Below are 8,049 nucleotides of genomic sequence, written 5' to 3' on the forward strand. Positions count from 1 at the left end.
CTGCTATCATAGCAATCTTCCAAATGGTAGAATTCATTTTAGAAACTTGGTCTTTAAGATCTTTTTGGTAATTTAACTATTATAAACTTACAACATAGTAAGTGAAAAAGTAAGATGCATAACAGTGGGGTTATAAATGAGTATATAATAATAAATTTATGTTTGTAGAGGTACCTATGTTTGTAAAGGTTTAGGTTGTCTGTAGTGGACTACATAAGGAACTGGTAATAGTGGGTTTTTCTGGAGAGACTGGATAGCTGAGGGACAGAGAGAGACTTACCTTCCCTGTATACTTTGTCTGCCATTAGAATTTAAATCCTTATGCTGATATTATTAGTTTTAAAAACATTCTACTAACAAGTCAATAGGTATATAAGATGGTTTTGCTGAAGTAACTAGGTGACAGAATTTAATACCCATTCTTTTGTCACCTTATGGCTGTTTTACCAAATGAACAAGATATATCCACAAGCCTCCAGGAGAATTCATTTTACAATACACTGGCTCAAAAACATGGGTTGTAACATTGTAAGTATTGAATGTAGAGTCATTCTTGGTGTATGGAAGCTGGTAACCTGAGACCATTAGTAACAATAGTATTTTGCTCTGTATATCATTGTCTCCTGTGCATTATCTACACCAGGTATCAATTATTTAACACTCACTATTGAGCTTGTGCATTACCTAGACTCTTTGATTCACATCCTTAGCTCCTCTGCCACCTGCCTCTGAATCATTTTCCTGCTCATTAACAGCTCCAGTGGGCATGATCATAAAAGGGAGGCAAAACTCAAATAAATTTATTTGTTATTGTTAATTGCTCATATAAAAAGGCTTTATGAGGAAAAGGTTGAGTTTGGTGATTAAAATGAGCAGTTTCGATAATTTCTATTTTTTTTTCATTCTTGATTCTTTCACATCTATACACTCTACTTACTGCTAATTACTGGTTTTTCTCTTCTGCTACCAAAAAAATATTATCTACATAAAAGACTATTTAGCTCCTTACTGGCCATTCATTCATTCATTCATTCACCATTCCAACATTTATCCCCAAACTGAGTAATATAAAATGAAGATGCAAATACAGTAGCAGGTAGCAAAATGAGATGTTCAGGCTGGTAATCAAAGAAAACAACAACAGAACATAATAATACAGGAAAAGGACAAAGTAAAATGGTATGGGTTAACTTCAGATGGATATAGAAAGGCCAGATGTGAGATGACGTCTCAGAAACAGTCCCAAAGAAAACAGAGACCAACTGTTTAACATGCTTATTAAAAGAACAGGGAAAAGAAATGGAAATGGAACAAAATCTAAAGATAGGAGTAGAACAAAGAACTGAAATGGCACTCCAGGGGCCACGAATTGTTTAGTAGGTGCCCAATATCCCTTCATTCTATTCTGATAACTGTTTCCAATTTATCTATTTGAAGATCCATTCTTGGCCCCTAGTCTCAGTTCTTATGGTCTCTGACGTAAAAAATGCTACCTTGATTCCAGAGCCAGCAGGCAATCCAGAGCTGGCCAATCAAAGGATCACATTTTTCTGGCAACACGGCACTGGTTCCCAAAGAAGCCACAGTCCACTTCAGGCCGATCAGAGCCAGTAAGGTTGATTTGAGGGAATTTATATTGCTCTTTTGGAGAATCAGATTTGTCCCTTTGTGTTGGGCTACACATTGGAAAATTTAAAGTCAGGAAATGTTTCTACCACCTTTTTTCTGTCAGTGAAGCTGAGAACAAAGCTGTAAATGAAGCAAACACACCAAAAGTTCAGAGCCCCGTCCCGCCAAGAGGACTGAGACAAATCCAGACCGGCAGGATGCCGGGGGAGCTACTGCCTCAACCAGCCCCATCCAAATCCATCCTTTTTTTTTTTTTTTTAATTTATTTATTGTTATGTTAATCACCATGCAATTGCATCATTAGTTTTTGATGTAGTGTTCCATGATTCATTGTTTATGCATAACACCCAGTGCTCCATGCAGAATGTGCCCTCTTTAATACCCATCACCAGGCTAACCCATCCCCCCAACCCCTCCCCTCTAGAACCCTCAGTTTGTTTTTCAGAGTCCATCATCTCTCATGGTTCTTCTCCCCCTCCAGTTTCCCCCCTTCATTCTTCCCCTCCTGCTATCTTCTTCTTTTTTTTTCTTAACATATATTGCATTATTTGTTTCAGAGGTACAGATCTGTGATTCAACAGTCTTGCACAATTCACAGTGCTCACCATAGCAATGCGGCAGGGATGTCCACTATCACCACTGCTATTCAACATAGTATTAGAAGTCCTAGCCACAGCAATCAGACACCAAAAAGAAATAAAAGGCATCCAAATCGGCAAAGAAGAAGTCAAACTCTCACTCTTTGCAGAGGATATGATACTTTATGTGGAAAACCCAAAAGACTCCACCCCAAAACTGCTAGAACTCATACAGGAATTCAGTAAAGTGGCAGGATATAAAATCAATGCACAGAAATCAGTGGCATTCCTATACACCAACAACAAGACAGAAGTGAGAGAAATTAAGGAGTCGATCCCATTTACAATTGCACCCAAAACCATAAGATACCTAGAAATAAATCTAACCAAAGAGGTAAAGGATCTGTACTCAGAAAACTATAAAATACTCATGAAAGAAATTGAGGAAGACACAAAGAAACGGGAAAACGTTCCATGCTCATGGATTGGAAGAACAAATACTGTGAAGATGTCAATGCTACCTAGAGCAATCTACACATTCAATGCAATCCCCATCAAAATACCATCCACTTTTTTCAAAGAAATGGAACAAATAATCCTAAAATTTGTATGGGACCAGAAAAGACCCCGAATAGCCAGAGGAATGTTGAAAAAGAAAAGCAAAGCTGGCGGCATCACAATGCCGGACTTCCAGCTCTATGACAAAGCTGTCATCGTCAGGACAGTATGGTACTGGCCCAAATCCATCCTTATCTCGGACTTCCCAGTTACATAAAGCTAATCAATTCAAGTTTCCCTCTGCCCTTACAATAGTTTGGATTGAGTTTCCTGAGAATCCTGAATAATGGGTTTTAGTCATGTAAGGCACTAAGGGAAAGAAAGATGGTTTTATTTTTATCTGACTAACCAGTAGTTTACAGATAGTGGTCCTGTCTTACGGAGATGACTTGCCTTTCATTCACAGGAAAGACCCAACCAGGGTCTAGTGGAGCCATGGGGAGTAGGCTCTTCTACTGGGCAATATGCTAGTGGTTTCCCTTTCAGAAATTTAGAAAGTGGTAGACCCCAAAACAGGATCGATGGGAAAATATCTGACAGTGGCTTAACTAAAATTCTGTGATAGGAAATATTGACCTGTGAAAGAACGAGGCTCTGAGAGTGAATAAAAAGGTGACTAAAATTGGGGGGGGGCAAAGAAATGGGACAGTGAAATTCAGAGTAGAAGTGTGGGAAATGCAAAATTATTTCCATCCCTAATATAATGGAAATCTCTCTGAAGCTGGCAGTGTGACTGATGCCTGGAAAACATGGTCAATTTCACTGTGACATTGATACTTGCTGAATTGAAACACTTTACTGCCATCACACTTTGAAATCATCATCCTAGACTTGAACTTTTGGGAAAAGTTGAGCAAGATCAAAAACTCTGAGTCACTTTTGTGATAGCTCAATGCCAGGAAGTGATGACCTCTTAGGAATAATGGGACAGTGACATCAGTTTATAGTGGGTCACTAGGTATTATGCAGGGTGGCAAGTTTTTGTGTGCTAACCAGTAATATGCTCCTTGCATGAAATATGAGACCAGAGCTCTAATTCTAACAATGTTATAAACAAACCTATGCAATTAAAGCCTAGTGCATGGCTGGAAGCAGAGATAAGCTAATAAGATTATAAACCAACTAAATAGATCCTGAAGCCATATGATGACATCATGAAATTTTAGAAGATACAGCTGGCTTCCAGTGATACTTTTGCAGTTGAAAATATGTAGCATCTGGTCTTTTGCTTACCATTCTCTGCTGAAGTAGTTGTCATCTTGGGTTTCCTTTTATCATGTAGATGTGTTAAGGTTAAAAACAAAGTTGGAAGATTTTGATAGGACATTCCACCTAATTTCAAGGAAAAATTAAGCAAAAATTAATTACTGTTTCATAAATGAGCTATAAAGATGGGCAGTGCCCTGAGCCTTTGCACATGCATTAAGCACTTTTGTACCATTGGAGCACCATCAACGCAGAGCATGATTGTCTCTCAAGCAACAGTAGAATGTTCGATTGTTCCTTCTTGTGTGCTTTCAGTATAGGGAGGTAGTATAATATACCGGGTATAGGTTTCTTTGGTTCAAATCCCAATTTCACCATTTACTAGCTGTGTAACTTTGAACAAATTATTTAATCTTTCAAGTTCCAGTTTACTCCTCTATAAAATAGGAATAATAGTAATTGCTATTAAATGACACAACATTTGTATAAAGTATTTCGCAGCATGTCTGACAATATAAGTCCCAAATAAATATTATTTATCATCAATCATTCACTTAACAAATATTTATTGAAGTCTAAGTATGGGCCTGGCCCTATGCTAATCCCTGGGAATACTTGGCCAAGAAAAGAGAAATGGTCTCTTAACAATTAACTTGTGTGCAGGGATCATCTCTGACATTTTAATCATCTAATACCTAACAGCTCCATTCTCTGACCCTGGACTAAGATCTTTGGGAAACTCTTGTTTCTGACATCCAGTGTTAGAGATGAGAAAGGATTCATCCAGTGAAATGATGTTAAGGGACACCTCTATAGTAAAAGAGAATGTGTCCTGAAATTGCATGCTTTTATCAAAAATTTAATTCTAGGTGGTCACCAGGATGGGGGTGGACACCTGGGAACGTATTCCAGCATCTGAGTCTGCTCCTGATAGATGGACATGACTTCTCCTCTGCTTTCACTTCTGTTACCTCTCCTCTGCTTCTGCAACTCCTGCCATTGGTAGACCTGCTGGCAACTTTTCCTCTGCTGCAGGCCCTGCCACCTCTGACACACATCCTGTCCTCTCCAGTAAACAACCTCCAACGTTGCCTCCACTGACACGGCCTCCAGTCGCTCCCAGATCTCATGGGGCCCCTGCCTTCCAGAAGCTCATAGTCTAACAGGGGGTAGAGCATTTGAAAATTCAACCATACTCAAGCCCAGTTGAACTAAGTCCTAACAAAGAAGTTTAAGAAACAGGATAAAGAAAGGAAAGTTTTAAGAGAGTGGTATTTGAGCTGACTCTGTCTTTTGATGGACAAAAAAATAAAAGGAAGACCATCTCAGCCTACAGTAATGGCATGAGCTTCTAAAAAGGTCATCACTTTGCAGTTCTTTTAATAGTACAAAAACCCAAAACCAATGAAGGCTTTCAACATGATGATCTAATCACTTATATCTTCTGGAAGGGCATATTTAGGTCAGTTTTTCCAAGTATACATGTATGAATGATGCTTCTGGTTTTGCAGGTTGCCAGAGGAAACAGAAAGGTAGCTGTTTTTCTTTTGCTTTTGTCCCCTAGCTTCTTGCCTAATAATGTACTGCAAGTGGTAGATGTTAACACAGAGTCCATTATAATGTGTGTGTGTTGGAAGGGATGAATACTGTGTGTGTATATGTGCACACCCACACGCACATACATACATACAGACAGACAGACAGACATAAAATGTAAAACAATTTAGAAATAAAAACTATTTGAATTCTAAAACAATTTGTCTAATTTCTATGAAATAATACTAAATAGTGGGCCCCTGGGTGGCTCAATCCGTTAAGCATCTGCCTCCGGCTCAGGTCATGATCTCAGGGTCCTGGGATTGAGTCCCACATGCGGCTCCCTACTCAGCAGGGAGCCTGCTTCTCCCTCTACCTCTCCCCCTTGCTTGTGATCTCTCTCTCTCTCTCTCAAATAAATAAATAAAATCTTTTTAAAAATAATTAATTAAATTAAAAAAATAGTAAATAGTGATAATAAAAGGTATTACTATTTTCTCCTAGTATTAACTACTGGTTTTGTTTTGTTTCACATACCAGAAGTATTGTAACTACCATAGGCTAATTCAAAAAGCATATGCAGAGTATCTGAACATTAATTACCAACTCTTTTTGTGATGACTTGTTTAATATCACTAATCCTCATTACTCACCTGAGCCTTAGAGTCATGATGCCTTTGATCCATGAGATATACAGAAACAAGATATGACTAAATGAGACAGTTCAGGCTCATGGTATTTAGATATGTCAATGAAAAACCTTAATGCCATCACAATATTGTTTCTTATCTCTCTTCACCAGAGTAGAACACAATAGAGCGTGAGAAATGCATATGCCCAGGTTTTAACAAAGATCCCATTGCCATATTAGACTTAGCTGTGCTCAGTTAACTCTGAAGGATCAAAATAGAGGCAAATGATCCAATGAGTGCACTTTATTGCCAAATGTTGTCCAAATTAAATAGATTATTTTAGCAAATGTTTCATTAGTGTTTGACTTAACAGACAAACCACTATTTTCCCTCTGAGCATGTTTTAATCAAAATGGAGAAGCCAGCAGATGCTGTTTATTGTTTTCGAACCTATACCAAAATTTCTCCCACCATCAAATACATTTCAAGTTCCTTTAAAGGTGGTATTAAGAATGCTTATGCCCAAATTATATAGCTCAGTTCACTTCAGAGCTTTCTTGCTATTTTATGTCAATTCTCTTCCGCACATCATTCAAACAGAATTAAATTATATATGCTTTACACATACAATGTGTTGAAGTAGTGAGAGTCAGCCTAGCTTCCTGAAAAGATTAATTAAGTGCATCAGCTCTTTCCTGGATAAAAAGAACCTAGAAATTTGGTTCTTTGATGAAGGATCGAGCTACTCCCCCACAAAATGGACTGGAAAAAGGTGTTGATCACAGGTAGGGCCATCCTAAAATTAGAATGTCTCATCCACATTACGTAACTGAGGAAATTTGAAAAAGCCTGACTAGCAAAAAACCAACTCCTTCATTGGCCTATGGAGTATCTCAAATTCCCACTCTTCAATTCACTCCTTGAGAATTTTCTAAGACCTCTTCCAAGGAGTCCAACAGAATAACTAGCCAATTTATTAGCAGGAATTAGTGTATCTGAACCACCGATATATCTGTGTCCCTGGAAATGGGCAGACTTTTAGGAGAATGAATTAAAAAAAAAAAGATTTTAGTATGTGATCAGGAAATGAAACACTTGTAGCGAAGCTTTTCTCATAACACCATGAAATGTTGCTTAAAATGAAAATGACTCTATGTTTTGTATAAATTCAATACCACATGAAATAAGGTTCTAGTATGGTCAAATGGTAGCAGAAACTGGATTTAAAGACAAAATGCAAAAAAGATTTCAAAAACTATCTGACAGCTGGTTCTCCCCCCTCAAAAAATTGAGAAATAATAACCATTATTTGATTTTGGAAAAAAAAGGAAAATCTTGAAACATCAGTATTTTTCAAAATCATAATTTATGAATTGTTGGATTAAATTTTACAATGGTCGAAGTAAGTGATAAGTAGGAGGTTAAGAATCACAGTGTAGGGCTATGAATATCCAAGAGGCATAATGAAAAGTAGCATAAATTGGTGGAAAGAGACTTGGGTTAAGAATAAAATATCCCAATTCTACCAGACATAGTTCCAACTCCACTTCTTATAAGCTTTGGGGGACATCCAGGATTTGCTTCTGAAATAAGAATCAATGCCTACCTGACTTACATTATTATGACAGTGCTCAAGAGACACAAGGTATGCAATAACACTTTAGGAGCTATCAAGTAATACCGTATGTCTTTGATTCTATGTCATATATCATTGATTCATCATTTGATGTTTTAACATCTCTGAAATGGCGATGTGTCTTACACTCACTGTCCGTGGGTGTCATATGCCAGTGCATCTGCATCAAAACATGCTAAGGGAAAGTCAGCAGCTTGGGAAAAAAAATCCCAGAGATAGTCATGGAGCATTCTTAAAAAATGCTACACAGCAAATGCTTCTTGATGGCCCAGAA

The sequence above is a fragment of the Eumetopias jubatus genome, unplaced genomic scaffold (genome assembly GCF_037043125.1).
Source record: "Eumetopias jubatus isolate StellerSeaLion01/CBP00866 unplaced genomic scaffold, mEumJub1_p1.0 scaffold_1, whole genome shotgun sequence".
Taxonomy (NCBI): Eukaryota; Metazoa; Chordata; class Mammalia; order Carnivora; family Otariidae; genus Eumetopias; species Eumetopias jubatus.